Source organism: Chiloscyllium plagiosum, chromosome 28 (genome assembly GCF_004010195.1).
Source record: "Chiloscyllium plagiosum isolate BGI_BamShark_2017 chromosome 28, ASM401019v2, whole genome shotgun sequence".
Taxonomy (NCBI): Eukaryota; Metazoa; Chordata; class Chondrichthyes; order Orectolobiformes; family Hemiscylliidae; genus Chiloscyllium; species Chiloscyllium plagiosum.
In genome coordinates, this window is record NC_057737.1 from 15,590,149 (window position 1) to 15,600,361 (window position 10,213).

The window sequence follows — 10,213 nt, forward strand, 5'->3', positions numbered from 1 at the left end:
TGTGGTGGAGGCTGGTACAATTGCAACATTTAAGAGGCATTTGGATGGGTATATGAATAGGAAGGGTTTGGAGGGATATGGGCCGGGTGCTGGCAGGTGGGACTAGATTGGGTTGGGATATCTGGTCGGCATGGACAGGTTGGACCGAAGGGTCTGTTTCCATGCTGTACATCTCTATGACTCTATGACTCTAAAGTTGATTGAGTTTTTTGAAGAAGTAACAAAGAGGATTGATGAGGGCAGAGCTGTAGATGTGATCTATATGGACTTCAGTAAGACGTTCGACAAGGTTCCCCATGGGAGACTGGTTAGCAAGGTTAGATCTCATGGAATACAGGGAGAACTAGCCATTTGGGTACAGAACTGGTTCAAAGGTAGAAGACAGAGGGTGCTAGTAAAGGGTTATTTTTCAGACTGGAGGCCTGTGACATGTGGACTGCTACGAGGAACGGAGCTGGGTCCAGTACTTTTCGTTATTTATATAAATGATTTGGATGTGAGCACAAGAGGTATAGTTAGTAAGTTTGCAGATGACACCAAAATTGGAGGTGTAGTGGACAGCAAAGAAGGTGACCTTGCATTATAACGGCATCTTGATCAGATGAGCCAATGGGCTTAGGAGTGGAAGATGGAGTTTAATTTTGATAAATGTGAGATGCTGCATTTTGGGAAAGCAAATCTTAACAGGACGTCTACACTTAATGATAAGATCTGAGGGAGTGTTGCTGAATAGACACTTTGGAGTGCAGGTTCATAGCTCCTTGAAAGTGGAGTCGCAGGTAAATAGGATAGTGAAGAAGATGTTTGGTATGCTTTTCTTTATTGGTCAGAGTATTGAATACAGGAGTTGGGAGGTCATGTTGCGGCTGTACAGGACATTGGTTAGGCCACTGTTGGAATATTACTTGCAATTCTGGTCTCCTTCCTATCGGAAAGATGTTGTGAAACTTGAAAGGGTTCAGACAACATTTAATATAATGTTGCCAGCGTTGGAGGATTTGAGCTATAGGGAGAGGTTGAATAGACTAGGGCTGTTTTCCCTGGAGCATCGCAAGCTGAGGTTAACCTTATAGAGGTTTATAAAATCATGAGGGGCATGGATTGGGTAAATAGACAAGGTCTGTTCCTTGGAGTGGATGAGTCTAGAACTAGAGGGCATAGGGTCAGGGTGAGAGGGGAAGATATAAAAGAGACCTAGGGGGCAACTTTTTCATGCAGAGGGTGGTGTGAGTGTGGAATGTGCTGCCAGAGGAAGTGGTGGAGCCTGGTACAATTACAACATTTAAAAGGCATCTGGGTGGGTTTGGAGGAATATGGGCCAGGTGCTGGCAAATGGGACTACATTGGGTTGGGATATCTGGTCGGCATGGGTGAGTTGGACTGAAGGGTCTATTTCCGTGCTGTACATCTCTATGACTCTCTTGTGGAAAGGACTTCCAAACATCTCTCCAAAAACATTAAAATCATAGACTCCCTACAGTGCAGAAAGAGACCATACAGCTCATTGAATCTACACTAACCATCCGAAGAGCATTCCCATCCAGACCCAGCCCCCCTACCCTTTCCCCATAACCCTACATTTTCCATGGCTAATCCACCTGACCTGCACATCCTTGGCCACGATGGGCAATTTAGCATGGCCAATTCACTTAACCTGCATACCTTTGTACTGTGTGTTACAACTCGGCGGCAAACTCTTCTGTTAATTAAACCAAACACCCAGAAAAGCTCACTTCACCTTGTAATCTACTAAAATAGGAGTGACAGAGAACTCCCAAATTCTATGATTTGAAGAAAATACTATCAATTTATTCTTTAACTCTAAAAGTGAACATTAAACAACAACTATTCGTGAATCTATGCCCCCCTTTCTTTTAACAGCTTATTATCAGCCTCCAATTCTATAACAATATGCTGTTCCAATAAAACACTTATTAAAAGTACATCAACTTAATTTCAAAACCATATAGCAGCTGTCGTTGTCGATATCTGTCTTCTTCCATCTGAAGATTTCCCTGGTCATCTTCTTTCTTTTACTGCGAAGAGTTTTCATGATCAGGTACCTTCGATAGAGAGTGTTTTGATGGCAGTTACTCTGTCGATGGCCACACGACGCCTGGAGGAAGAGCACCTCATCTTCCGCCTAGGAACCCTCAAACCACATGGGATGAATGTAGATTTCTCCAGCTTCCTCATTTCCCCTCCCCCCACCTTATCTCAGTCCCAACCCCTGGGTTCAGCACCGCCCTCTTGACCTGCAATCTTCTTCCCAACCTCTCCGTCCCCACCCCCTCTCCGGCCTATCATCCTCACCCTCACCTCCTTCCACCTATTGTATTCCCAGTGCCCTTCCCCCAAATTCCCTCCTCCCTACCTTTTATCTCAGCCGGTTTGGCATACCAGCCTCATTCCTGAAGAAGGGCTTATGCCCGAAATGTCGATTCTCCTGCTCCTCGGATGCTGCCTGGTCTGCTGTGTTTTTCCAGCACCACATTTTTCAACTCGGGTCTCCAGCATCTGCAGTCCTCACCTTCTTCTCAAATTAAATATCGATGAGAAATCCTATTCTGTCCATAATTAACCTACACCAGAAAAATTGTACTGTTCTCTCCTATCGAAATATCTAACTGCTTCTTAAATGACACTGGGCTTTTTGGCCCCATTATCATATTTGGAAATGCATTTTAATTTCTGCATGATGTGGAATGTCAGGTTTAATTCTGTCATTATTTAATTTCAAGTAATCTTTCTGATTCATTCTTTTACCTCTACGATCACCATCTCTTATTGACCCAAAATCACCTCTCTGACAATTTACTTTCTGATGCCAGAAGAGGAATCAGTAATGCAAGTTAAGTTGGTGCAGTATCTATCGTGTTTGCTGAATATTAAAATTAACCTTGAGTTCTTGATGAATATTCCATTAGTACTCAATGCATTAATGACTCGAGGTTTCATCTGATTTTTTTTAACTAAAATGGTTGAAATGTGAGGTGTGAAAATGTTCACTGCTACTGACGTTAGAACAGAATTGCTAAAACATAACAGCTTTCACTGTGAATTCCATAAATCTGCTTGCAAAGGTCACCTTGAGGTATTACAGACAGACATAGGTTCAACACATTCTGAGAAAATAACTGCACTCCATTTTGGGATGGATCACACTCCATTGATTTGCTATTGAGGAACAAGGTCGTGCAAATAACTAGATTCTTTCAGTTTGTCCCTACGTGTTATTTTCAACATTATCACTTCAATGGTTAAGGATTGATTCATCCTTTTATTTCACACTCCCAATCCATTTCAAGTGTTCAATTGTAAAACTATACTTTTCTCATTTTCTTATTCTATATCTTGTTATTTTCAAAGGCTTTCTTCTCTCTTCCATTGCTTCAAGTTGTGATTTTTTTCTTGCTGTGAAGGCTGGCCATTTGTTTTGTTTCTTTCATACTACTTGTGCTGTTTTACTTCACTCACCCCCACCAGCACGGTTTCATTTTCTGAAGAAGGGAAGTTTCCCACTGCCTCAGGAAAGCAACCAACACAATCAAAGACCTCTCCCACTCCAGTTATACTCTCTTCCACCCTCTTCCACCAGGCAGAAAATATGAAAGTTTGAATACACATACAGACAGATTCCAGAACAGTTTCCTCCCTGCCATTATCAGACTTTTGAATGGACCTCTCAAATGTTAATTCTGATCTCTCTCTGCATCTTCTCCATGGCTGTAACAGTGTTTTCTACACTCTGTTCTGCTACTTTAATGCGTATGGTACGATTTGCCCCTATAGGACACAAAACAACACTTTTCACTGTGTCTCGGTACATGATAGGTCCTGGAGAGATCTTGGAGCGCAGGTTCATAGTTCCTTGAAAGTGGAGTTGCAGATTGACAAGGTAGTGAAGAAGGGATTTGGTCGGTGTATTGAGTATAGGAGTTGGGAGGTCATGTTGCAGCTGTTCAGGACATTAGTTAGGCCACTATTGGAATGCTGCACGCAATGCTGGTAGCCCTGCTATAGGAAAGATATTGTGAAACTTGAAAGAATTCAGAAAAGGTTTATAAGGATATTGCCAACTTGGAAGGTTTGAGGTACAGAGAGAGGCTGAATAGGCAGGGAGCTGTTTTCCCTGGAGTGTTTTCCCTGGAGTTTATAAACTTATAGAAGTTTATAAAATCATAAGGGGAATGGGCAAGGTGAATAGACAAGGTCTTTCCCCAGGGTAGGGGAGTTAAAACTAGAGGGCATAGGTTTAAGGTGAGAGGGGAAAGATTTACAAGGGGCCTGAGGGCAACATTTTCATGCAATGGATGGTGCATGTATGGAATGAGCTGCCAGAGGAAATATTGGAGGCTGGTACTATTACAACATTTAAAAGGCATCTGGATGGGTATATGAATAGGAAGATTTTAGAGGGATATGGGTCAAATGCTGGCAATCAACTTTCCATGTAAAACAATTTTAAAAATTAAAATTATTGAATATACTTATATGGTATTGGAAGGAAATGTAAGATACTCAGAAAATGAAAGGTTTTTCTGACATCTCTGGGATTCCCTTAGGTGATATAGGTTGTTTTTTTCCCCATTAAATATAAAAAAGAGTGGGGATTCCCTTTTTAAACCCTGTTGTCTAGATTTTTGTCATCAAAGCCTGGAGTTATCTCAAACAAGGAACAGATGAGAAATCCCAGTCTGTCCATAACTAACCTGCCCAGAAAGATTGTGCACTCCTTTCTCATCAAAATAAGAGCTTAAAGGCCACTGGGCTTTTATTCCCCATTATCAGAGAGATTTGGTCTCCAGATAGTTACATTAACTAAGCTCAGCTCAGACAGCAATATGGACCATGCTATTACTGCAGCTTCTTGGGACTAACAGGCTGCAACCATTGGAGGGACCCTAGCTTTGAGGGTTGTAGGGAACTTCTCTTTTAAATGCACAAAACTGATGGTTGGGTAAAGGCAAGATCAGACTAGGCCATATTGCCAAATGGACACTAGCTTTGTCAATAGATTCCAAGCCAGTTGATGAGATTGAAACCAAGACTCTTTTTTTTTCCTATTTGCAGAGAGAGTTTGTTTCCTCCTTCATCTTGCTGTTCTTATTCCCACACCCAATGTTGTTGGAAGAGAGGCGTGCAGCTGTCCGCTGGTTGTGATCAGATCTTCTTTGGGTAGATTTATTGCCATCAATCCTTCTTGTACTCCTACTGGATGGAGCTTACTAGTACTAGTGGTGAAGGATTAACAACAATAACTCTTCAACAGAAGAGGCTCACACTTGAGTACCAAGATGTGGTTCATTAAATAGCAGCGGGACAAACGGTTACATTAACTTAAGACTGATTAACTAAATCATACCGGATAAGAGACACTGTGATGTTCTTTTTTATTTAGCTGTGGGACCTGGGCATCATAGGCTGGGCCAATATTTATTACCTATCTCTAATCGTCCCTGAGAAGGTGATGGTGAGCTGCCTTCTTGAACTTTCTGAGTTTGTCTAGCGCTCTCTGGTTTTGTTTCAGATTTCCAGCTTTTCTTTCTGTCATTGGTTGATGAGAAAAAGAAGAGCATCATCCCAGTCAAGTCACATGTGCCATTTATTTAGTGATGGTGATTACAAGGATATGGCGGAGCATACACACGACACAATGGTATTGTCCCTGCTTCTTGGCCAGAAGGTCTGGGTTCAAGTCCCACCCTGTCCTAGATGTGTGTTGTAATGCGTCTGAACATGTTGAATTAAAATATCTACATATGCTACAGCTTAAGTCATATTATCCACAGCCAAAGTGCTTCAAGCCATTTTACAAAAAGCAATGTAACATTATTGTGCAATGCTAAGCAGTAAGGTAGCTTTGATTCAAATATGCTTTCATAAGTGCTCATTTGAGAACTGAGTTGACTGTCCAATGCATTGTTGAACTTTAATGGATAGTGTATGCTCCAAAATGTGAACAGTCTGAAGTGAGGGATGACCTTACAGATGTTTATAACATCATGAGGGATATAGATAAAGTGAATGGTAGGTGTCTTTTCCCTTAGGTGGGGGAATTTCAAGACTAGGGGGCATATTTTTAAGGGAAGAGGAGAAAGATTAAAATAAAGACACAAGAGGCAACTTTTTTACACAGAGTGGTTCACATGTGGAATGAACTTCCTGAGGAAGTGGTAGATGTGGGTACAGTTAAAACATTTAAAAGACATTTAGGTAAGTACAGGATGTTTGCAAGGATATGGGCCAGAGCGCAGGCAGATGGTGGATTAGTTTGAGCTTATGGTCAGCGTGGACTGGTTAGACCGGAGGGTCTGTTTGCTTGCTGCATGACTCCATGAGAGACAGAAAAGAGTTAAAAGAAGCACCAGCTGACCTCCATCATTACACAGCTAATACTAGTTAGTGTGTCTCATGGCTATTTCGGGTGATGCTAGAATGGTCTGGTCATTGACATCAGCAGCATTCACAAGGGTGGGCCCCATCATCTGCTGTTGTCTGGAAACTGGTGCCGAGATCCACAAGTTAAAAGGGACCTAAGGGGCAACCTTTTCACAAGAGGATAGTACATGTATGGAATAAACTGCCAGAGGAAGTGGTAGAGGCGGGATAATTACAACATTTAAAAGGCGTCTGGATGGGTACATGAAGGGTTGAGATGGATATGGGCCAAGTGTTGGCAAATGGGAATAGATTAATTTAGGATATCTGGTCGGCATGGACAATTTGGACCAAAGGGTCTGTTTCTGTGCTGTGTATCTCTACGATTTTATGTGTCTAAGTTAATTTTGTAAGAGATTTGTGTTACTATGTTAAATCTTGGTCATAGTGTGGCAACAACTAACACAATAGTAATAAAACTTGACAGGTCTGGCAACGTCTGTGGAGAGAGAAACAGAGTTAAAGTTTTGAGTTAATTATACTGTTTGAGGTGTTCTGAAGAAGAATCATTACAGAATCGAAGCACTAACTCTGTTGCTCGCTCTACAGAAGCTGTTGAGTCCTTGAAACGATTTCTGCTTTTAGTTCAGGTGACATCTGCAGTATTTGACTTTTGTTTTATGATTACCAAGGTAACATTGCGATCCCTAAATTATTCAATTAATCTCTCGACCTTATCAATCTAGAGCAGAGAGAACACCATTTTACGAAGTGATTCATGTACATTTGTGGAAATGAAAACTCTCTTTGGCTAGTAGGCTCTGCCCTCACCACAGGTCAATAAGGAAATGATTGCGTTTTCACTGCATTGTGTGCCCAATAAGTGGTGATACGGCAATGGACAGGATTACAATTTGAAGCATTTTTTATTGAAAACCTCAGTGAGGTGCAAAGTTAAAAATCACACAATAAAAGGTTATGTGATTTTTAACTTTGTACACCCCAGTCCAACACCGGCACCTTCCAAGTCAGTGAGGTACTGTCTGCCTGGCTGACTGACTCGAAGTGTAATGTTGCCTTTGTGTTCATGTGCATGAATTATCAATGTTTTTTCACACTGTAGTACAGTAACGCTTCAGCGCGCAGGACAAATTACAGCCACAGGCAAGGAATAAAGCTCAGCATAAATGACATGATGCAGCCTCTTCCCTTTATAATAGGATTTTATTTTCATTTAATGAAGAAAGTAATGGGCAATGCAAGATGGAAAATGCCTCTGGGTATCCACTTATAATCTATCAATGCTCTAGTGTCAATCTATAGAGCACCCATTTGGTTTTATGTGGAGGTGCTACAGCATGCAAATCTGCAGAATAAGGAATGTAACTGCCTTCAAGCTACCCTTTGTTATTAGAGTACATTATCTAAATCCATTAAATTTGCATGGCAGTTAAGATCCTGGTTTCTGAACTGTGTAATCCTGAGTTCACATTACTGTGTGAACTGTTGTAACAATGGGCCCATCATTTGCTATGGCAGGGCATCTGACGGTATTTGCAATTCTTTACAATTGGCCTGTTAGGATTTTGAAATCTTTTGCATGGTACGTTACAGAAAGCTGGAGCTGAAAATAGCGCAGTGCTGCCTGAACTGCTGTGCTCTTCCAGCACCACTAATCCAGAACCTGAGTGAGAGTCAAGAGTGTGGTGCTGGAAAAACACAGCAGGTCAGGCAGCATCCGAGGAGCAGGAGAATCGACATTTCAAGCAAAAGCCTTTCATCAGGACCTTAGTGAACAGTTCGAGACAGAAACATGGAAGATGCTGGAATCCAAAGCAGACTAGCAGGAGGCTGGAAGAACACAGCGAGTCAGGCAGTATCAGGAGGGTCCTAAAGAAGGGTTATACCTGAAACCTTGACTTCTCCACCTCCTGATGCTGTGTTCTTCCAGCCTCCTGCCTACCTGAATGGACAAGGCAATTGTGAGTCTCCTTACACCAAATGAAGGTTTGCAAAATGAATCATGCAAGGAAGTGGAAATTAGGGTAGACAAATTCAATGACAACTCAGATGCAGAAAGGGAAATAGAGAGTTGGATTAAAAGAGAAAGAAAGAAACAGAAGGAATATTTTAAAAACAAATGTTTAAGTGGTATGTTTTCAGAAATAGTTAATTAAAGCATGAATGAATGTAATTACATGCTTGTTAATTTTCACAGTCAAAGTTTTTGGGTAATTAGTAACACAGTATAACATTACATGGCTACTTTGATTAGAATGAGCAGAGTTTAACTTTCTGTGCTGAATTTAGACTGTGTCTATCACTTGCATACAACGAATTTGTGCTATTTGATGCATTTTATTGGTGGGCTAGAAAGCATGATGCTACAATTACAAACTAACAGCACAGCAGTACAACCCAGACATGACACTTTCCTGAAACTGCTGTATAATTGACTGAGTGCTTAGTGCTGAGTATTAGCCTCGTTCTTATTAAATATGGCCCATTATTGCAGGCTGACAGTTTCCAATATGTTCTCCAGGTCTTGCATTTTACTAGCAGGCCTTACATGAAAAGGGATTGCTGCATGTTACAAGTTGCAGTCAGCTGGGAATAAAGTGATTCCTGATGGGGGAGACAAAGGAGACCAAGAACAGCTTTTAGGGTCAGACAACTGGAGCATCCAGGCTGTGGTGTATTGCTGGAGATGATTACCCAGATTGAGTAGGATGAGGTCATGAATAGATGTGAAGATGATTCTTTGGGCCACGGGGAGTTAGTGGAACTCAGTGAGTGGGAGGCTGATGAATGTACAGATCGCTGCACTAAATGATTTAAACCATGTAGTTGTGATGTTGAAAAATATAGTTAGGAAGTTCAATAAAGAAAACTTGGGAAAAACAAATCGAATATTAAAAGGATAGAGGGAAGTGTGAGGTAGAAATATCAAGGAACAATGTTCCAATGATGTAGGTGTTTAGGTGAGATGTGTTTATGAAAGACACTGCATAAATAAAATCTCCTTATTTAATGCCTGATGTCAGCCAGTTGAGAAAGAATTTGCATTTCTATAGTAGATTCCAAGTAAGTCTCATGGTATAGTGGGTAATGTCCCTGCCTCTTAGACAAAAGCCCGAGGTTCAAGTCTCACTCTCAGAATTGATGGCCAATGAGAGTGTGTTCATGATGTGTGCAAATAGGTTGCACATCAACTTTTTATACTAGTTGCAGCTGGTATGAGTGGGAGAGATTTCTGGTCAGCCACTTGATGTCCTCTTCCACCTTTATTCATAGCCCAAAGCCATGCATGTAATAGTCCACAATGCACAGTAACTTGGACTCCTCAGTTGGATTGAACAATTGGTTGAAGTGCACTCACTGATGCTATTTACACAAATGTGCTGTCAAATTGCCCCTTAGTATAGAAGCCCTGCAGTGTGGAACACAGTGTGGAATCAAACACAGTATGGAAGCAGGCCATTCAGTCTATTGAGTCCAACGGCATCCCGCCCAGATCCAGCTCTCTACCCTATCCCTGTAACCCTGCATTTCCCTTAGCTAGTCCATCTAGCCTGCACTTCCCTGGACACTATGGGCAATTCAGCATGGCCAATCCACACTAACCTGCACATTTTTTTATAGATTACTTTACAGTGTGGAAACAGGCCCTTCGGCCCAACAAGTCCACACCGACCCGCCGAAGCGCAACCCACCCATACCCCTACACATCTACCCCTTACCTACCACTACGGGCAATTTAGCATGGCCAATTCACCTGACCTGCACATCTTTGGACTGTGGGAGGAAACCAGAGCACCCGGAGGAAACCCAC